Genomic DNA, 21,891 nt, shown 5'->3' on the forward strand with positions numbered 1-21,891 from the left:
GTGTGAAGTGAGATACAAGACAGTTTAAGGTCAAAAGTAATCAAGGAAAGGTAGGGGACAGGAGAGAAATTGGAACATTTTACATTTTACAGAAAGAAGTCAGTAAAGATCAAGTAATTAAATAAGAAAAGAGAGGGGATAATTGAAGAAGTGACATTTAAGAGTTGAGTTGAGAGTAAATATACTGATAAATGATTAGCCTTGGTTGGTCAGGGGAGGTACAACATTCCTTTCTTTCTTAGAAAGCAAGTGAAGAATAAACTGAAAGGACCAGGATACAAAGATTACTGAGGTTCCAGAAAGAAACAGAACATAATAAAATCGGGTGTAAACCTGGTCTTATTAAATGAATGTCAAAATACCAGAACCTAAGGAGAATCTTGAAGTCTGAAAACATTAATGTAAACAAAGGGAAAAAATTCATTCATTCAAGAAACATTTATTGAGCCCGTTCTATATTCAAAGTGTAATTATTAAAAACAAAACAAAACAAAACCATACAGAGCCCTTGTCCTCAAGGAACTCTAGCAGAGAGATACAGATATAAGAAAATAATTATAATACAATATAGTCATGTGCAATAGTAGAGATCCTTAGAAAGCACTATGGTAGCAGAAACCTTCTAACATAGGAAGGGAAAAACAAAGGAAGTCTTGAGAAGGTCTGAGATTTCCTGGGGGTGGTGACTTCTAGGTTGAAGTTTAAAAAATCCTAAAAGTTATGAAGTTAGCAAAGAAAATAATGAGGTTAAGAGTGTTTTTAGAGAGGAAAAAACCACATAAGCAAAGCCACAGATGGACACAACATCATTTTAAATGAGGAACTAAAAATGGTTTAAGATTAGAGTTTAACATGTAAGGCTAGGAGAAGATGAGGTAAGAAATGAGAAGCACACAGGTCTCAGGTCTTTCATACCATGTTAAGAAGCTTGAACTAATTAATACCTTCACAGCCTGCTCTCTCATAGAGAATGACTTCCTCTATCTTTTCTGTTTAAATGCAATTTAAAAATCAGACCAGGGGCGCCTGGGTGGGTCAGCTGGTTGACCCTTGATTTAGGCTCAAGTCATGATGGATCATGGGATGGAGCCCTATGTCAGGCTCTGAGCTGAGCATGGAGCCTGCTTAAGATTCTCTCTCTCTGCCCCTCTCTCCCACTCGTGCTCACATGCACTCACTCACTCTCTCTCTCTAAAACAAAAATTAATAACAAATGAAATAAAATAATTTAAACTAAATAAAAAAATCAAATCAAATTTCATCTCCTTTGTGAAACTTTTCTTATGAGTCCAGTTTACACCATTTCTCCTTTCTTGAAATGTACTTGTTGCCCATAGCATCTGATTATTATATTTATTGACCCATTCTTATATTGTCTGTTCCACATATATTTGCACTTTATCATGTCAATTTATAATGCTGCCATAAATGTATTTTTTCATTAAGTATTTGAAATGTTAGAAGGTATATTAAGCTCCAGAGGGAAATGCATCTGGGAACACTTCATAGATAATTTCTTAAATTACTATAAATCACGTATAATTATTAAAACACTTTGAGTTTCTTGAAAGAAAATATTTTACACTATTATGAGTAACATTTTCTATTCACAGTAAAATCTTTGCCAAATTTCTCCTTGTTTAAAGAAAAATTAGGGATTTCATATATAAATTTTAGAAAATTAAAAATAGTTAAACTCTAAAAATGAATGCTCTGTAACATATGAAGGAAATGAGAAATGGAAATTCTCTCCATAAGGATCATTATATGAAACCAACCATGAAATAAACTATTAAAAGTACTATAAATTCAACTAATCTAAAGCAACACAACAGAGATCTTTGTATCAAATACATAAATACTAATTTTGGCCACCTAATAAATAAGATGTAGGAAAATTCTTTAAATATTTCTTAACCACTTAAAACCTTTAATTTTACTAAACTCCAAAATTTTCCAAGTACGAAAACATAAAAGTAAAGTTCCAAAATATCCTAATAACATTGATTCTAACATGGCTGGAAATTTATTGCTCATTGAATTTAAATTGAAAATAAAAGTTTTAGTTTATATTAATCAGTGCCAGGCAATTTCATAATGGCTTTTCTTATTATTAACAGAAAGTTTCCATGAGTCATAAGAAAACTAAGAAAGCTGAACACACTTCTGTCACATCAATACTGGCAAATAGAATAAGTTATGAAAATTACATGAATAATTTATAGTAACAATTCTCACCCAAAATATATTACAACAAAAACAGTTTTCTTTAATTATCTACATGATCATTGTGGATCTACAAGGTCCACAAAATACATCTGTAAAAATAGGTTCCACTGTCAAATAAACCTGGAAAAAGCTGCATACTAACTCCCCATCTTAGAGATTAACAGTACCATTAGCATACTTAGAACCTGTTTAAGTTTAACCCCAATTTCCCAAGTTTATCTTAACTATGGAACACTTTTTTTTTTTTTTTTATAATTCAAAATGCAAACTAACATTCTGGAGAACACGTGTCCCAAAGAATGTATTTTGGGAAATTCTAACAATTCTAACAAGAAATTGTTCTATGTTCTTACTTTGCTGGTAGCCTGAGTTGATTATAAAGGATAATTTCCCAATAAGAAATGTGTTCATTCAACTATTACCAGGACTGATAGAATATTATCTTCAACAAAGATATTTATCATTTAAAAATAGACTAGGAGCACATGGTGGCTGGGTGGCTGTTGGTTAAGCATCCGACCTCAGCTCAGGTCATGATCTTACAGTTGGTGGGTCTGAGCCCCACACTGGGTTCTGTGCTGACAGCTCTGAGCCTGGAGCCTGCTTCAGATTCTGTCTCCCTCTCTCTCTGTCTCCTTACCCCCACCCCCACTTGTGCTCTCTCTCAAAAATAAACATTAAAAAAAATTTTAATAGACTAGCAAAAAAATAAAATAGAAAAAAAAAGTAAATTGCTCATACTAAAGGTTAAATATTGCCTCTTTTGTTTTCAGTATTTCATTTATACACATATATATATTTATACTGGCCTGTATGTAAAATGTATTTCTTAATGTGGGCTGTAATCAGAAAGTTTAAGAATGTTATAAGTTCCAAAAATGTTGAGTTAAGCAGGTTCTTTTACTGCAGGACTTTTGAGAACCTTTAAGAAATCTCTGTGGTTTGTGAGTTCGAGCCCTTGTGTCAGGTTCTGTGCTAACAGCTCAGAGCCTGAAGCCTGCTTCAGATTCTGTGTCTCCTCTTTCAGCCCCTCCAATGCTCATGCTCTGTCTCTCAATAATAAATAAATGTTAAAAAAAAAAACTTTTTAATTTATTTAAACATTTTACTGAAGCATCTCACAGGACTAGCGTTCCTTGGAACACAATTTAGGAAATACTTCTTTTTGGAAACCATGTACCCCCAACTGTCTTGAGGCACATCATATAAAACTGATGTTGAGTTCTTACCTCTTTCATAATATCCAGTTTTCTCATCTTAACTGCAAGTTCTTCACTATTTTAGTCAAACGTAACAACGTAATTTGATTTACATGAAGAGTAGTACTTAAGCACCTGTTTGTCAATTCTGGCTCTACTAGTTATTGGCTATGTAGTTATCAGACTTAGATTATTATTTAATCTCTTTCCCACAGCTTCCTCCTATGGTGCAAGGAGACTAATGAAAATATTTAGATTATTTAGAGTGTGGGGAGGTTTTTTTTGTTTGTTTTAGTTTTAAATAAGATAATGCTCATAAGGCATCTAGTCCAGTGCCTGGCATGTAATAAACTTTCAGCATATGAAAGATGTCTATCACTGTCAGAAAAACTATGACCGCACCAGTAATTATGAAATCCATAGTCAAAGAAACTAAAAACGCTATGCTGCCACCCAGTGGGACTATGATATAAAAACTGATACTAGGTTCCTTCCTGATACTATGGTATGAAGCAGTATAAAAATTAAAATACTCTCTCCAGTTACATTAGCACACTTAATAAATCGAGTGGGTAATCTAATTCCTAAAAATTTAAGAACCACTTTAGGTCAACTCTGAAACCAGAAAGGGTTATAAACACAAAAACTGGCTGAAAAAAAAAAATGGCTCGAGAAGAAAGTTGTTAAGGACTGTAGAATAAATTCCACCCACATGATGTTTGCTGATTTTCAAGCTGGAAAACTTCAGAAGAGTTTTTCCTTCAAGGTACACAACAAAGACAGCCATAGGTATTCACAACTAAGGCAAAATAGCAAATAACCAAAAGTAAAAGGATCTCACAGTCTAAGTGGAAAATTCTTAATGGAACCTTCACATTTTCTTTCTAAATGAGTGTACTGATTATAAAGGTTCCCACAAATGCCTTACGAGTAGCCACTGATTATTTCCAAAAGCAAAGGTAAGTGGAAGATAAAACAGTAACATAAATAATGTAAATCTATACTTTACCATATGGGGATTGGCAGGACATTTTATTCCCAGGGAAATTCCATTTCAGTTTGATTGTGCAAGGCACCTCGTTAAGAATAACATTACTATAGGAATAACGAAAACTGGAGAAATTTTCCTTGGGGATTTACACACTTCCACAACTGCTTACTACCGCAGAATTTTTGCACTAAACTTTCAAACATTCTACAAAGTGACATCCGCCAAAGAAAGTCAAGATGCACTGGTAACAGTTCGAAATGATGCAAAATTTACGCACCACATTTGTTTGAAATTTTTCACAAGAATGGCCAACGTTATTAACTTCAATCATAATGCAAATCTTAAGTTTAAAAGCAAAACAAAACCGAAAGCGCACGTAGAGGCGGCTCCCGCGCATTTCTTTAACAGACAAGAATCACATTACTAACCGGTATTCCGCTTCAGGAAAAGCCGTAAGAAGCCCAAGGCAAAGACTGCGAGGTCCAAGGGCAAAGACCTCTCCCCGGTCGGGTGGGTGGAAGATTCTAAACACCACCAACGCAAGTCAGGAGACTTCCAGGGCAACCAGAGGAAAAAAGGGGTAAGTCACGTAGCCAGAAATGCAGGTCAAACCCTTAAATGGGCCCTGTTTGAAAAAATTAGGGCTGCTTCGAAAGAACTCACCTGCAAACTGGAGACTGCTCTGAATTACCTCAGCTGACCGCCTCTAATTCCCTCGGCTTCCGGTTCACCTTTCCCGCCTTTGGGTGCTTCCGGTTTCCAGGCTCTGACAAGCTCCCTAGCTGAGAGTGGGTGGGGCATCTTCTGCACCTGGGCAAAACGTGATTGATTTAAAAAAAAAAAAAAAAAGCAAGCTCCTGGAAAGTTTCTCTGATTGTTTGTGTTTTTTCTTTGTTTACTTTAATTAAAATATTTATTAGCTTATCTAAACATATTTTTAAAAATCTTTGGAAAGATAAAGAAAAATCTAATGTGTCACCTGTTGGGAGCAATGAGAACTGTGTGGATAGGGCCAGAAAAGAGAGGGAGACCTCGCTGAATACTTTTTTATACTTTTTTATGTTGAATCATGTGAAAGTGTTCTCGTGCAAAAATTAAATGTTGATTATTTTTTAAGTGAAATAAAGAGAAAAACTAGAGCTCTACACATATTGTGATAAAAAAATTAAATAAACAGATGATCACACTTAGTACAGAACGCAAAATGTTTCAGCCCTCCTACATAGTTTTTGCTGTGCTACCAAAATCTGAAAGAAATGATCCCCGTCCTCAAAATGTTAACCATATTTCCAAATATAAATCTGCCTGGAACATATTTTCCTGCCTCCCTTCCTTCCAAACTTTGCTCATATGTCACCATATTAGGGAGAACTTCCCCAAATACTCTATTTAAAGAAGTAACATCCAAACAACATACTTGACCCCCCCCACCTTACTTTATTTTCTCTAACACAATCACCATCTAACATAGTATATTTATTTATTGTCTATATCCTAAAACATAAGCTCCAAGAAAACAGAAACTACTTTTGTTCAGTTCTGCATACAAAATTCTAGCACAATTCCTGGCATATAAATACCAATAAATATAACCATTTGATACACTGTATGCATATTATAGTATAACAGCTATACTGTAACAATGACTGATATTTACTGATAATTTGATTATGTGTGACAATGAGCTAAGTGTTTTACATATATTATCTCTTTTTAGTATCCACAACAATCCTATTATTAAATTATCATATTATATATGATTATTCTTTTTGCACATTAGGCAATAAGGTGCAGAGAGGTTAAGGAGTTGAACTTAATGACCTCCGATCCCCTTCTAATTCTATGCAAATTTTTCAGTGACTGATAAGTACAAAATTTAACTTGTCTCTAGAAGAGAGATTTAAAATAATTTTCAGGAATTTTTTGTTATATCTCTTCTTCTAAAATATTCATTATAGGGGCGCCTGGATAGCTCAGTTGGTGGGCATCTGACTCTTGATTTTGGTTCTTGGGCATTTGACTCTTGATCCCAGGGTTGTGGGATCAAGCCCCATGTTGGGCTCCACACTGAGCATAGAGCCTACTCACGCTCTCTCTCTAAAATTAAAAATGTGTATATATTTAAAATATCCTCTATAGATATATCTACTTCAATGGGAAACACCCTGACTTCAACTGAAGTGCCTATTTTAAAATAAGAGTTTAATTAATCACTTAAAAATAACTTCATCATTATGTTAACAAGAACAATAATCATACTAGGCATACCTTTCGACCCAGTAATTCCACTTTTGAGATAACATTCCAAGGTGAATAATCAAATAGAGACAGGAGAAGGAAAAATAACAATTTTTGCAAAGGTGTTTATAGCACAGGTGTTAATAGTAATGAAAATTTTGAAATAATTCTGAAAGAGTTGGATATTTTATTTTATTTTTTACTTTTTGAGAAAGAGAGAGATTCTTTTTTTTAATATGTGAAATTTATTGTCAAATTGGTTTCCATATAACACCCAGTGCTCATCCCAAAAGATGCCCTCTTCAATACCCATCACCCACCCTCCCTTCCCTCCCACCCCCCATCAACCCTCAGTTTGTTCTGTTTTTAAGAGTCTAGAAAGAGAGACATTCTTAAGAGGCTTCATGTTCAGAAGAATTGGATATTTTAAAAAATACATAGCATATCAATACATTCAAACCCTTCACAACCTATAAAAAATATGTGTGCTGTTTCAATGCACAAAAACGTGAGCAAACTCAAGTGAGAAAGACAGAATCCAGCAATAGGTACACTGAATAAACCTATAAATATATCTGTGAACCTGAAAAGGACCAGAGAAAACTCTAGCACAATGTAACTGATCATTTAAATTCATGGAATTATTTTTTTTAATTATTAAAGTATTTAACAAAACTTGATAAATTCGAAAGCCTTATTCTTTCAAGTTATAACTATGTAGACTTGCATTAAGCCATAGTTGAAATTTTCTTTTAGACACTGTAATAGAAGCCATATGAAATGACTATCTTTGTGGTGAGATACTATTTTACTGTGATTATATTAGCAATTTTTGCTGTTGCTAATTCATAATACTGATTGCTGGTGAAATATGTGATTAAATTTGTCACTTATACTTTTGGTGCCTTTATAAATGATACAATCTTTTTGGAAAGCCATATGGTAATACACAAGAAAAGCTATGAAAATATTATTTTCTCTCTCACGCATGGGAATTTGAGAAAATTACTAAGAAAATAACATACGGAAACAGTATCCATGCAAAGATATTTATCACATTATCTATGATAGAATGAAATTGGAAATAACTTAAATATCAAAATAAAAGAATGATTGAATAAATTGTAGTTCACTAAAATGGTATTTTGAAGATTGCACAAAAAATAATAAAGAAACTATTGTGAAGATTACACAAAAAATAATAAGGAAACTATTGTGAGGGAACAAATCCCTTTTTTATTGTAACCATAACATTGTTATTATATAGAATTTGTATTTATCATATGATTAACATAATTTGTTAATTGCATAGTTATCATATGATTACTTAAAGACTCATAGTAGAACAATGCTACCCCTCTGTGTGTGCCAGTGACCTAATTCATGGTTTTAGTCAATTATGTGGGGAAGGGGTAAAAGGACGAGCCTAGAGACTAAAAGGGAAAAACCCTAAAGGAGGTTTTACTCTACGCATCTGACCCCAGCCCAGGATTCTTTGTGGAAGGCCTATGAAACTCAGAAAAGCCAAGTGAGAACTCATTTTAAGCTAAACACCATTCCCCAAGTGGAGATTTTCTCTCACTTACCTCAAAAACGGAAGCCTTAAGATATCATTCTATAATATATGTTGCCTACTTTGTTTTTACTTCCCTGAACACCAGAATTTTCATTCTAGTAACCAGATAGAAACTACCTGGTCCAGATATCTATGTAAAAAATACCTCAAAGGTATTTTAATACAGTATAATAAAATGGAAATTATGTTTTTTAAAAATGTCCGTGTATACAATGGTCTAAAAGTGATATCCTCAGAGGGAAAATAATGGTGGGGAAAGTCCTTTAATTTTTAAAAATTTTTAAAAAGTTGTTACATTTTATAGCAAATTCTATTAATGAATAGGCTTTTTGTCTCTGAATAAGTTGCTAATAGAGACATGCCCTACATAGGGGCACCTGGGTGGCTCAGTCAGTTAAGCCTCCGACTTTGGCTCAGGTCATGATCTCATGGCACATGAGTTCGAGCCCCACATCTGTCTCTGTGCTAACAGCTCTGAGACTGGAGCCTGCTTCAGATTCTGTGTCTCCCTCTCTCTCTGCCTCTCCCCTGCTCCTGCTCTGTCTCTCACCCCTTCAAAAATAAATAAACTTTTAAAAAAAGAGAGAGAGAGAGACATGTCCTATATAAAAGGTAACAAACACCCACCCCCCTGGGTGGGTCAGTCAGTTGAGCATCCATCTACAGCTCAGTCAGTTGATCTCAAGGTTCATGGATTCAAGCCCCACAATGGGCACACTGTTGTCAGGGCAGAGCCTACTCAGATCCTCTGTCCCACCCCCCTCTCTCTGCCCCTCTCTCTCTGCCCCTCCCCCATCCCTCCCGTCCCCCACTTGTGCTCGCCTGCGCTCATGCACACATGGTCTCTCTCTCTCTGTTTCAAAAATAAATATTAAAAATAAAAATTAAATTAAGTTAATAAACATATTTAAAATGTTTAGAATTCCACATACTTCTGCCATTTGCCTGGCATATCCTTGTAGTTCTCCTCCTGGCTCTCCCTCCCCACTACCTCACCCCAACCTGAAGTTCCCTTAGTGTTTGCACATGTTGCTCCCCCTACTGTTTTCTATCACTCTGCCTGCGTAAAAACACCTCATTATTCTTTAAGTCTCAGCTCTTTGAAATTTTATCAACGCTCCACTCCCATCTAAGCAGAATTAATCATTCCCCCTTGGTACAATCACTGCATTCCACATATATTTTTTGTAATATTTATCACACTGCACTGCAATTATTTGCACTTTCTTTCTCTTAATGGACTGTGAACTCCTCGAAGACAAGAACTCTGGTTATATTTACCTTTAAGTCTTTTAAAAGCTACCACAGTGAATGGTACATACATAGTGGTTTAGAGCAAATGGCTTGATACAAATCCTGACTCTGCCATTTAATACTCATGACCCTGGGCAAGGCATTCAATCTCTCCATGCCTCAAAATCCACATCAGTAAAATGGAGCTAAGAATAGTACCTACCTCTAAGGTGTAAAGATGATAGATAAGGTGCATAAAGTTCATCATACCATGCCTGGCAAGTAGTAAGCATTCAATATGTGATGACTATTATTGTCATTATTTCTTTACATTATTTTTATTATCATTACTATTGTTATCATGACTATTGTTTCTAAGAACTCAGTAAATATTTACTGATTGATTGAATTAGTAGATGAATGGCTATCAGGCATCTAAGTCCAAGTTCAGCTGGTAGTAAGATCTTTCTCTTTCTTCTGCAGTCTCGTTTGTAGCTCTCAGTCCCCAGTGCTCTCAGTCAGTCCAATATAACTTTACATATATGCAAAGTAAAAGCTTTCCTCACTACAAAGTCTGTTCTTTTTTTGAATAGAATGTGAATCTTTATTATAACATAGAATAATTTTTACACTTGACTTAGATTAAGGCCTCTAATCCAACCCTAACCATAATTGTCAGAGAGTGAATGTATGTCATTTTTACTTGATGTAGTAAAGGGAGTGAGCATATTTACATGTCTCCCAAACTAGGTTCTCTATAATCAGAGTTTTCATATCTTATATTAATAGGCCTGGAGCTACTTAGAATTTGTCATGAATAAGCATAATGACTCCCTGGGAGAATAACAGGAGATAATATCTGCATCAAAGAATAATGTTATATGCACAGAGAAAATGAACAGGTTTCTATAGCCTATGGTAGTAAATGCTAGAATGAAAACAAGTGCTTATAACTTGTTACAGCTACAGTACTTATCACATTTCATTATAGTTATTTGTTTCCATGCTTGTGGGAAGTGACTGTATCTTATTCATCTTTGTATCTGCAACCTCAGCACAGGGCTTGGTCCATGATATACATATAATAAATGATTGTGGATTTACACTATAATTTAAAGTAAAAGATCACATACCTCAAAGAATTTCATGTCTTAGTTGGTAGTGCTACAAATTGTGATAGAAATCTCTCTAAAATTTGCTGGATATATGGGTTTTCACCCTGGCTTTTTACTTTGACAATATATAAGAATGCAACATGTCAATTAGTTGTTAAATTTTAGGTGTCAATATCAGGATGATGAATTAATCAACTACAAGATGTATTACATGTATTACATATACAGTGGAAGAAATTGATTGCAAGCTTATGATTTGTGGATTTTATTTGCCTTTATTTTATATACATACTACATCGGAGAAAAAAAATCAAAGTTATTCATATTAGACAATTTGCATTAAACATATTCTTCCCAAGACTTTTACTCTTTTTTCCTAATATACTAGGTTTTTCTTTTAACTTCTAATTCAAATCTTAATGAAAAGCAACAAGACAAACTTAGCAAGTTTATGACATTTACCTTCTCTGTCCCCTCAACCAGATCCTCTTCCTGATCCTTTACTAATGTCATACACCATTAGTTATGTTACAGCACTATTTTCCCAGTTAATTAGAGTAGAAATGTCATAGTAACAGTATTCTACTCTTTCCCTTTCTCTTACTCCTCTCCTCCAATTTGCAGTAGTTAGTGGTGGATTTTGGATGAAGTAGATGAAGAGAAGTAAAATAATGAATCCTGGAATTTCTACTTAAGCAACTAGGTAGGTCATGTGGCCATTTAGTAAAACGGAGAAGAAAGGAGGGTCAATACTTTAGGGATGAAAATTGTTATCAGGATAACTTTGGCAAAAACCAAAAATAAAAACAAAAACAAAAACAAAAACAAAAAAAAAAAAAACCCTTCTACCCCAATTGAGTTAATCAACAGATATCAGGAAGTCAATCTTAGATAACAGGAAGTTAAGAGAAGGACTCCAGATTTGGTTTGTTAAGTCTTCTGCTCTACTTTTCAGTGGTTCTCTTTGTTTTGCCTTCCTCTAATGTTGGCTCCATTCCCACATTGGTAGCAAGATAGCTTTCAGTTCTGAGCATCATATCCAGGAACAACAATGTAAAGAGGAAGAAAAGGGACGTATTGTCTTGTAACTACTTGGAAGGGAGAAAAATCCTGCCAGCATACATCTCTCATCGCTCAAACTCACATGCTTATCTTAAACCAGTCACTGATGTGAGAAATGAGATCATCACAATTGGCTTTGATTAATTAAGATCTACTCCTAGAGCTAGGGACAGGGTCATCTTCTCCTAAGCCACATGGTGAGGAGTGGTATAGAAAAGCCAATAAACTCAAGACTCTGACAATAAGAAAGAAGGAAGAAATAGACTTGAATAAGCAACCAAGAGCATCTGTTACAAAAAACAGTGATTCTGTTTTTTGCAAAAATTCAGTTTAAGATATTTGTCAGATATCCATGCAAAAGATCAAGAGGGCAACTAGAAATATGAGTCAGAAGCTCAGATAAGGATCTTAGCTGGAGATGTAAATTTGGGAATCAACAGCATAAAGAACGTGTTTAATCCTTGAGAGTAGATTATATCACCCAGAATATAGAGAAGAGGGCCTTAATTTGGTCATCTTTAAAGCATAGACAATAACATTATCTACCTACCTAATTTTAAGAGTCAATTGAGATAATAACCATAAGGAACTAGATCATAACATCAAAAAGAATGAAATCTTGCCATTTGCAACAACGTGGATAAAACTAGAGTATACTACGCTAAACGAAATAAGTCATAGAAAGACAAATATATGACTTCACTCACATGTGGAGTTTAAGAAACAAAACAGATGAACATAGGGAAGGAAAGCAAAAATAAGATAAGAACTGAGAGGGAAACAAACCAAAAGAGACTCTTAAGTACAGAGAACGAAATGAGGGCTCCTGGCAGGGTGTTGGGTAGGGGGATGGGGTAAATGGGTGATGGGCATTAAGGAGGGCACTTGTTGGGATGAGCACTGGATGTTATATGTAAGTGATGAATCACTAAATTGTATTCCTGAAAAAAAAGAAAGAACTGGATCATAGCAAATACTCAGTATCTTTAATCATATGTTAACAAATATCTTTGATGACCACATTTGAGCCACAGTAACACCACAATAGAAAGATATTTTCTATTAGGCAGGCCTCCTAAATATCATAGTTTGTGGATGATTGCCTACTCTACTAACATTTATTATTCTCTCTTTCTCTAGTATGATTGCTATATGGAATATCTGCTTATTTCAATATTCTATTTATAAAGAATCACTAATATCATAAATGTACAACCAGTTTTCAAGCACAGTAAAATGTGCTTAATATCAGAACATATCAACCATAATTTAATCTTCTTTAATGACTCAAAATATTTATCATCATCTTGATGTCTCTCAGTCTTCATTAATAGCACTCATTATATTATTGGTATAACTGTGATAATATTGGTTAGTGTGACATGACATCATCATTACTATAAAGAAATGATAAAAGATCAAGGAGAGTTTTATACCAAAATATAAAAGTAAGTGACAAGCATCAATAAGTAGTTAATAGGCTTACGTATATACAGAATTCTTGCTAACAAAAACTCATTCTACTTTCTTTTCTTTTTTTTTTTTTTTTTTTACTGTTTATTTATTTTGGGGGGTGGGCAGAGAGAAAGGGAGGGAGAGAAAATCCCAAACAGGCTCTGAGCTGTCAGCACAGAGCCTAATGCAGGGCTCAAACTCACAAACCATGAGATCATGACCTGAGCCAAAACCAAGTCAGACGCTTAACCAACTGAGCCACCCAGTGCCCCAAAAACTGACTCTACTTTATAAAATTGTTCTGAAAAGAAATTCCTAGTGATTAGTATGCTAAAGTTTGTGAACCACTCTCTAATAATTACTGATTTACTAACTACTCTTATGCCTGTCTATCACACCTTCAGACCATCCCTTTTTTCTGAAACCTTATTTACCATAACAACTTCTGATTGTAGTCTGTCTTCATCAATAGACATACATTAAACCACATGAACCTCTTATTGAATATTAATAATCACTTATTAATTTCATTCATTTGATTCAATTATTTTTTAATATTTATTTATTTTTGAGAGAGAGAGAGCACAAGCAAGGGAGGGGCAGAGAAAGAGGGGGACAGAGGACCCAAAGCAGGCTTCATGCTGACAACAGAGAGTCTGATGCAGGGTTCAAACTCACGGCCAGTGAGATCATGACCTTGGCCGAAGTCACATGCTTAACCGACTGAGCCACCCACGTGCTCCAAGTCAATTCTTTAGTCAAATCAATTTCATGAGAGAACAGATAAAACTGAATTAGTATACCTTTAGCTTAACTAGACGTTGAACTTTGTATGTTGCCATTAAGTTGCAGCTATCCTGTGTTGCCATGACTCAAATAGTATCTATCCATTAATTGATTCTCCTAGATATTATCATGTGACATAATGCGATAGATTTATCTTTATATATGCAGATTAGCTTCTAGTTATGACTGACTCTCCTTAATTCAAGTATGACCTAAAAGTCCATTATGTGATCATTATATGGGTAATTCACTAGATGTGGTATTCTTGTCAAATTGATATCATTTTTGGTGTCTCTTCTCTTCATGGTCATAAATTCTGTAACTAGAACAGCTTAAAACACCACAGAGGATCAGGGAATTTGGATTAGCCTCATGTTCACATTGATAGTCAACTGATGCAGAATGGAGTTACTTTTTGCCTAGGGCTTCAAGTACAAAAACTGTTCGTCTCTTCAATAAGCCAAATATTTCCCCAGGAATGGTGTGAATGGGTTTCCCTGAGCCTTCCACACTTCTTCCCTCTTTTTTCTTTCATACTGTGGTTAAAGATTTAGTCCATAATTTCAAAGCAAAAGTTTACGTAAGCCCTATTTGTATTGAATACCTTTAATGTCTGAAGTAGCGATATTTCCCACTAAGTATTTACATTGAGATAAAAGAGACCCCCACTTTTGCTAAATAATGCTTTGGAATGTTTACCTCTGCCCACCCTCTTCTTCCTCCAGAATTAGTTGTAGAATGTAGATAAGACATTTACCTGGTTTTCCCTGACTCCAACTGTGAGATAAAGGAGTAGGTGCAGAAACAAATCGTCTTAACTAAACAGGAAAAACAAAACAAAACAAAACAAAACAAAACACGTTTTTCATCAGGAAATGGTTCTATTCTTGCAAACCTGGCTACACCACCTCAAACTTAAAGAAACTTTTTTCCAAAAGAAGGCATTTCCATTACCCAGCCTGAGTAGCAAGCTTCTAATACTCTGTCCCAACCTTGAAACAAAAAAATGAGGCAGTTACCCAGATAATTCAATTTTCCCTCCCATTCTCTTCAGTTTTATTCTGTTCGTGTTAATGCTACTTAAACTTTTATAGGATGTTCATAAATAGGTAATACCATTTATATACCTAAAGACTGCTTACAAACTTTTCAAGGACACAGACTTACTTCATTTCAATCACAGTAAAACTTTATGACATTAATAGGAATTCCACACAAGTAGGAAAGGGATGAAAGAGCTCTTAAAACATATACTGCTGTAAAATATACTAAAATGCTTGTTGGGCCCCTTTATTCATAGAGTTCAGTAAGTCAAATCAAATGTATGAAACTGTATCTAAAACATGGATCTAAGTTAAATAACAATATAAAACACAAGACCAGCTTGAAGTAATTTTCTGGAGAAGATTCTTTAGATCAAATTTATCTAACATACAAATTCATATTCTGGCCAAATCTGGCTTGAAATGTCCTTATTAAGTCAGTTAGAAACAATTTCACAAGGGGTGCCTGGGTGGCTCAGTTGGTTAAGCAACTGACTTAGGCTCAGATCATTATCTCACAGTTCATGAGTTCAAGCCCAGCGTCAGGCTCTGTGCTGACAGCTTGGAGCTTGGAGCCTGCTTCCTATTCTCTGTCTCTCTCTCTCTCTCTCTCTCTCTCTCTCTCTGTCCTTCCCCTGCTGTTCTCTCTCTCTCTCTCTCTCTCTCAAAAATAAATAAATAAACATTTAAGAAAAAAAGAAACAATTTCACAAGACCTAGCAAGAGAGACCTGGATCAGCCTTAGGGAAAAATCTGGCACTATTTTTCAGTTAATTTCTGCCTTTTTTCCCCTGCTCATGAGTAGCCCCCTGAGCCACCACAGGCTGCTATGTGGAGAGTCATTGGAGCTGACCACAATTATAGCCTCTAAGACCGTGCTCAAGAACAACATTAAAGAATTTTGGTCCAGACGGAAAGAAAATTCTCAATTTCAATTACAATTCTGATAGTAAAGTCAGAAAATTCAAATACTCTTCCCACAGTCAAATAGGCTAATACTAATTCCAAATCTGTGGTTCATTCTGTGGCCTACTCAGGGTCTCAGACTCCTTTTAGAGAGTCTTCTTATCTTGTACTAAATAGAAAGCCAATCTAACACAAGATAATAATGTTTAAATCACATTGCCCTGTGTGAGCTTCTGAATATGTATATAATTTATGCTGTGAACCGAAAACCAGTTAAAGAAGGTTAAAAATTCAAGTTTTTTTCAGTTACTGATTATAGCTATTTATGTCAAGCCATAACAGCCTAAAATTTATCGGTTTGTGTTAACACAGAGGAGAAATAGGAATAAGCATAGAGAAAAACTAGTCTTCCAATAGACTTTTTCCAGGCAGAAGTCTGCCCCCCTTCCTCTCTCCCCAGGTGCAAATCACAGAACTGGACAGACAGGCAGAATGGTCAGGGCATCTTCAGAACAGTATGAACAGTAGAGCCAGGGCAGTGTGAGAAAGAAGGGTGGCACCACACAGAATTCTGGTTCAGTAGGTCTAATGTGGGACTGAAGGCCAGCAAAATTTGAAAAGGACCCCCCATGTGATTCTGGTACTAACACTTTGTTGACAGTTCTTATTGATGTGCAATAAAGTAAAATCTCTGGACCTATGAAAACATTCTAAAATTCAAAAGGAAGAAACCACCTAGAAAAAGGGTCATCTTTTTCTATAAAGGGCCAGATAGTAAATATCTCAGGTTTCCCAAGCCATACAGTCTGTGACAATAAGACAACGTTGCACTGTAGCAGGAAAGCAACTACTGCAGCCTATATACTGCAAATGCAGCCATAGATGCTATGTAAATGAAGGGGTGTGGCTGTATTGCAATAATATTTTATTTACAAAACCAAGTCCCTGAGAACTGTAATTTGCCCACCCTTGACCTAGAATAATCAGAGAAATGGTTCTCTCTAAAATAAATTTACTACTTAGGGGTGCTTGGATGACTCAGTCAGTTAAGCACTGGACTCTTGATTTCAGTTCAGGTCATGATCTCATAGTTTGTGGGTTCAAGCCCTGTGTAGGGCTCTGTGCTGATAGCTCAAAGCCTGGAGCCTGCTTTGGATTCTGCCTCTCTCTCTCTCTCTCTCTCTCTCTTTCTCTTCTGCCCCTCCCCCACGTGTGCTGTTTCTCTCTCTCTCAAAAATAAACATTTAAAAAACTTAAGATAAACTTTCTACAAAAACAAGAGAAAGGTTTAGAAAATTTTCTGATTCTTATTCCCAATAAGGTCTAAGAATAAATTGTATTTGTGAAATCAAAATAAGCATTGATAAAAATGAAACAATTTGAGAACAGAAAATATTGGATTTAAAACACGCTCACCAAATTTAAAGTTGCACTTGAAAGCAGTACATAACAAAAGTTGGAAGCAGAATTAGTAAAGTAGGAAGAAAACTTAGAAATTTAACTAAAATAAAAAGATAAAAGAAAGAGAAAAGAAAAATATGAGAACAAGGAATACATACATGGAAGAAAGAGATATTAAATAAGAATTCCTAGGGGCGCCTGAGTGGCTCAGTTGGTTGAGCTTCCGACTTCGGCTCAGGTCCTGATCTCACGGTCTGTGAGTTCGAGCCCCACGTCGGGCTCTGTACTGACAGCTCAGAGCCGGGAGCCTGCTTCCAATTCTGTGCCTCCCTCTCTCTCTGACCCTCCCCCATTCATGCTCTGTCTCTCTCTGTCTCAAAAATAAATAAACATTAAAAAAATTAAAAAAAAAAATAAATAAATAAGAATTCCTAAAAGGAAAGGTAACATATGGGAGAGAAGGAATAATCAATTAAAAGAAGAAAAAACTTTCTGAGTTGATAGATAATATAGCATTAGTGGGGAGTAGGACAGGTGAAACTAGATACGGCCGTGTGCTGATAAATTGTTGAAGCTGAAGAGTGACTACTTTTCTTTCTATGTTTGTAGGATAAGAACTACTTTTCCCATTTTTGTAAATTTCCATAAGAGAATTTTGAGCCAATGTTGGTGCTAGCAAAAAGTGAGCTGGAGATTGGACAACAGAAGGAGTAAAGATTCTGCAGTGACTATCTGGTGATTGTGTAGATTTTTCATGAGAGGATTAATAAACTAAGAACCTTCGTGTGTAAAAAAAAAAAAAAAGAAAGAAAGAATTTTGAGTTATTATGAGTTTTTCATAATTATGATAAGAATGCATGTTAATTTTTTAATTGTCAAAATAAGGGACAAAGAAGAAATCTAACCTATAATCCCACTGCCCAGATGTTACCCCATCAATATTTTCATTATCTATCCTTTAGTACTTTTTTCTACTCAGATATATGTTTATGAAATTAAGATCATTTCATATATACTACTTTGTATCTTGCCTTTCTTTGCTTGATATAATAGAAAAATTTTCAATCTATAATTCCATTTTAATGTTATCGATTAGGTCCAGTAGAAAATATGTGTTTGGCATTATCCTAAAGGCCATACACACAGGCTTCTTATGATCTTACAGCTAGGCTTTGACTAATATGGTAAAGAAAAATTTTAATTGAATACAAAACTTAAAAATCTTAAGTATATAGGACAACTCAGTGATTAAAATATGGTGTCTTCGGGGTGCCTGGGTGGCTCAGTCAGTTAAGCATCAGACTCTTGACTTCAGTTCAGGTGGTGATGTTGTGGTTGTGAGATCAAGCCCGAATTGGGCTCCACCCTCATTGTAGAGTCTACTTGGGATTCTCTCTCTCCTCTCTCTTTGTCCCTCCTCCCCCATTCTCTCAAAATAAATAAATAAACATTTTTTTAAAAGTACAGCATCTTCAATAGAAGTAAGATGAAGGGGGGGCGCCAGAGTAGCTCAGTCAATTGGGCATCAGACTCTTGATTTTGGCTCAGGTCCTGATCCCAGGGTAGTGGGATCCAACCCTGGTTAAGCTCTGTGCTGAGAGAGAGGGGAGCCTGTTTGGGATTCTCTCTCTCTCTCTCTCTCTCTCTCTCTGCCCCTCTCCCCTGCTTGCTCTCTAAATAAATAAATAAATAAATAAATAAATAGGAAGTTAGATTAAGGAAATCTATATTCTTGTGTGAAAGGGATTGAAATCAACTTTGACTAACATAAGCATAAAAGAATTTGTTGCAAGGGGGTTGGGCAGCTCACAAAATCTATGAGAAGCCTGAAGGAGATTCACAAAAGAGACAGAAGCTAAGGAAGCCTGAACAGCAGGAGCCACAACCCAGACAAAACCAGAGAAGCAGATTACTTAGGACACTGAGAAGAGTCACACTACAGGACACAACTGACATCAGACACTTAACACCATTATGGACTCTTCCTGTCTTTGCTATCATAAGTAATTCCTAGATTGTTTCTGCATCTCTGTGTCTCATATCTCCCTTAGGATTCAAAACCCTATATAGGGGCGCCTGGATGGCTCAGTTGGTTAAGCGTCCAACTTCGTCATGATCTCCTGGTTCATGGGTTCGAGCCTCTTGTTGGGCTCTGTACTGATAGCTCAGAGCCTGGAGCCTGTTTCAGATTCTGTGTCTCCCTCTCTCGCTCTCTGCCCCTCCCCCACTCACACTCTGTCTCTCTCAAAAATAAATAAACATCAAAAAAAAATTTTTTTTTCAACCCCCTGAGCTGATTGCCAAATTCTGGATCCTAGATAAAGTGCCCTTACCCTGGCTGCACCAAGCTGGGGAAAGGGAAAATCTTCCTTCTTTGGTTTTGATGGTGGAAGGCAGGTGTCTGTATCCCACTAGGTTTACACAAAATAGCAAATTGCACCTTAATAGGAAGTGGATGGGGGAGGGATATATAGGAAGGACAGAATATTATATACATATATAATATGTGAAATATTATATATCAGTTGAGATCTAACCTTAACATTCATGACCAAAAAAAATGGCTATTTGATCATGACCTACTCTTTGACTTTTAATATTCTCCTCTAAATTATGACAGTAATATTTGTTCCTATTAGCTTCATTAGTATGTTGTAAAGATAAATGATTTAATATCTGCTAACTACACTGAACACCTTAGGAAAAGAATGCATTATAGATACAAGTCGTTTTAATTAAGAAAACTATAATTAGTAGAGATCATAATATCTGTTGTACTTCAGACATAGATAACACTCAATAAATAAGAAGTCAAAGATACTAGAAGCTGTCTACAAGTATTTTGCTCTAACTACATTACTATATACATAAACTTAAAACTGCACTAATTTTTAGTTAACTTTTTAAACTTTATATAAAATACAGTTCTAGGGCTTGGAATTGGAGAGGGGAAGAAAGATGCATAGACTGTTCAGTTGGTTGGATCTGTTACATTAATTTCACAATCTGTGAAGGAGTGGATTGCCCCTTGAATGGTAATGGAAAATTAGTTTCTTTATTTCTTCATTAAGACTGTGGGAGGAAAATTAATACTCTCTTCAGCTTTCCCAAATTAATAGAATATATCTTTATTAAAATGATGAATGTACATGCCCACTTTCTTTTTGGTTGAGAGGCTCTCTAACTCCTAGAATGACTAAACTTACAGCTGAGACTTAGAAATCATCTTGTTAAGGAAACTAAGATCCAGTGAGACTAAATTAGTTACCCAAGGTCACACAATCAATTAAGGACAGAGGAAAACTAGAAACTTGGGTCTCTGACTCTTAATCCAGTGCTCTTTCAAATTCATCAAGCCATTTAAAAGAGGAGAAAGAAAAATCCTTTAATCTACTTTTCACATTGTTAGTGTATGTAATGTTTTCAGTTCCTATGCCCCAAGGGGTAGTAATCTCCTGTGCAAAATAACAAAAGAAGGGGCGCCTGGGTGGCGCAGTCGGTTAAGCGTCCGACTTCAGCCAGGTCACGATCTCGCGGTCCGTGAGTTCGAGCCCCGCGTCGGGCTCTGGGCTGATGGCTCAGAGCCTGGAGCCTGTTTCCGATTCTGTGTCTCCCTCTCTCTCTGCCCCTCCCCTGTTCATGCTCTGTCTCTCTCTGTCCCAAAAATAAATAAACGTTGAAAATAACAAAAGAAAATATGTATCTTTTCCCAATTTTCTTTTTGTGAGGTTTAGGTGGAAAGAAATAGAACCCCTATCTTGGAAAAGGCCAACCTTGGGCAAAATTCTGAAGTCCACTTTTGGAGATCTTTCTTGGATCCCACCTTCCCCATTTTATACTCCTACAAAAACAAGTTCCCAATCAACTGTTTCCTTTCCCCACCATCCTTCTTTATGAAAACTCCTCGGAGAGTGTATTTCACTATTTCATACATAAACAGTGTGTATGAACACACATGCATGCACACACACACACACACACGCACCCACACACACACCTGGGTGCCCCTGTCACTTATTTTAGGAAGTAAAACATACCACTAGTATATCACCTCCTCTTTATCCCTCCTTAATTTCATCTTGTCTCCCATGCACAGAGGTAACTAACCACTCTTCTGTCATTTCTTCCTTTTCTATCATTTCTCTGGTTTTCTTTATAATTTTACTACATAATGTACCCCTAATCATTACATTGTCTGGTTTGTGCATGATTTTAAATTTTATGTAATTTACATAAACATAAATATATTCCTATAACTCTCTTTTTTCATTCAACATTTCATTGGTTAAAAATTGTTTTATGTTACCTTAACGTACAGTTGACCCTTGAACAACATGGGTTTAAACTGTGTGGGTCCACTTATATGCAGATTTTTTAAATAAATACAATACAGTACTGTAAATGTATTTTCTCTTATGATTTCCTAAATAACATTTTTCTTTTCTCTGGCTTACTTTATATATGTAAAACATATAACATACAAAATACATATTAATTCTTTATGTGTTGGTAAAGCTTCTTCAACAGTAAGCTATTAGTAGTTAAGTTTTTAGAGAGTCAAAAGTTATATGCAGATTTTTGACTGCAGGGGAGAGGGGAGTGTCACCCCAATGTTTGCATTGATCAAGGGTCAACTGTATTTGTTTTCAGTGCTATG

The 21,891-nt window shown here is 35.6% G+C and overlaps 1 protein-coding gene across 6 annotated transcripts in view; it reads right to left on the bottom strand.

Moving 5' to 3' along the window:
- CCDC73 (coiled-coil domain containing 73) overlaps nt 1-21,891 on the bottom strand; it is a 201,398-nt gene that overhangs the window by 160,321 nt on the left and 19,186 nt on the right. For 3 of the 6 annotated variants that reach the window (XM_047879376.1, XM_047879375.1, XM_047879370.1), the window contains exons 2-3: nt 14,642-14,702; nt 5,083-5,229 (exon numbers count right to left, since the gene is read on the bottom strand). The exons of 1 other annotated variant lie outside the window; for it this stretch is intronic. The gene's annotated coding sequence lies outside the window, so the exon portion shown is untranslated. Of the gene's footprint in view, nt 1-4,847; nt 4,972-5,082; nt 5,230-14,641; nt 14,703-21,891 lie in introns of all 6 variants that reach the window. 2 more of the 6 variants (XM_047879371.1, XM_047879373.1) reach the window with 2 other exon arrangements.

This window comes from Prionailurus viverrinus, chromosome D1 (genome assembly GCF_022837055.1).
Source record: "Prionailurus viverrinus isolate Anna chromosome D1, UM_Priviv_1.0, whole genome shotgun sequence".
Classification (NCBI taxonomy): domain Eukaryota; kingdom Metazoa; phylum Chordata; class Mammalia; order Carnivora; family Felidae; genus Prionailurus; species Prionailurus viverrinus.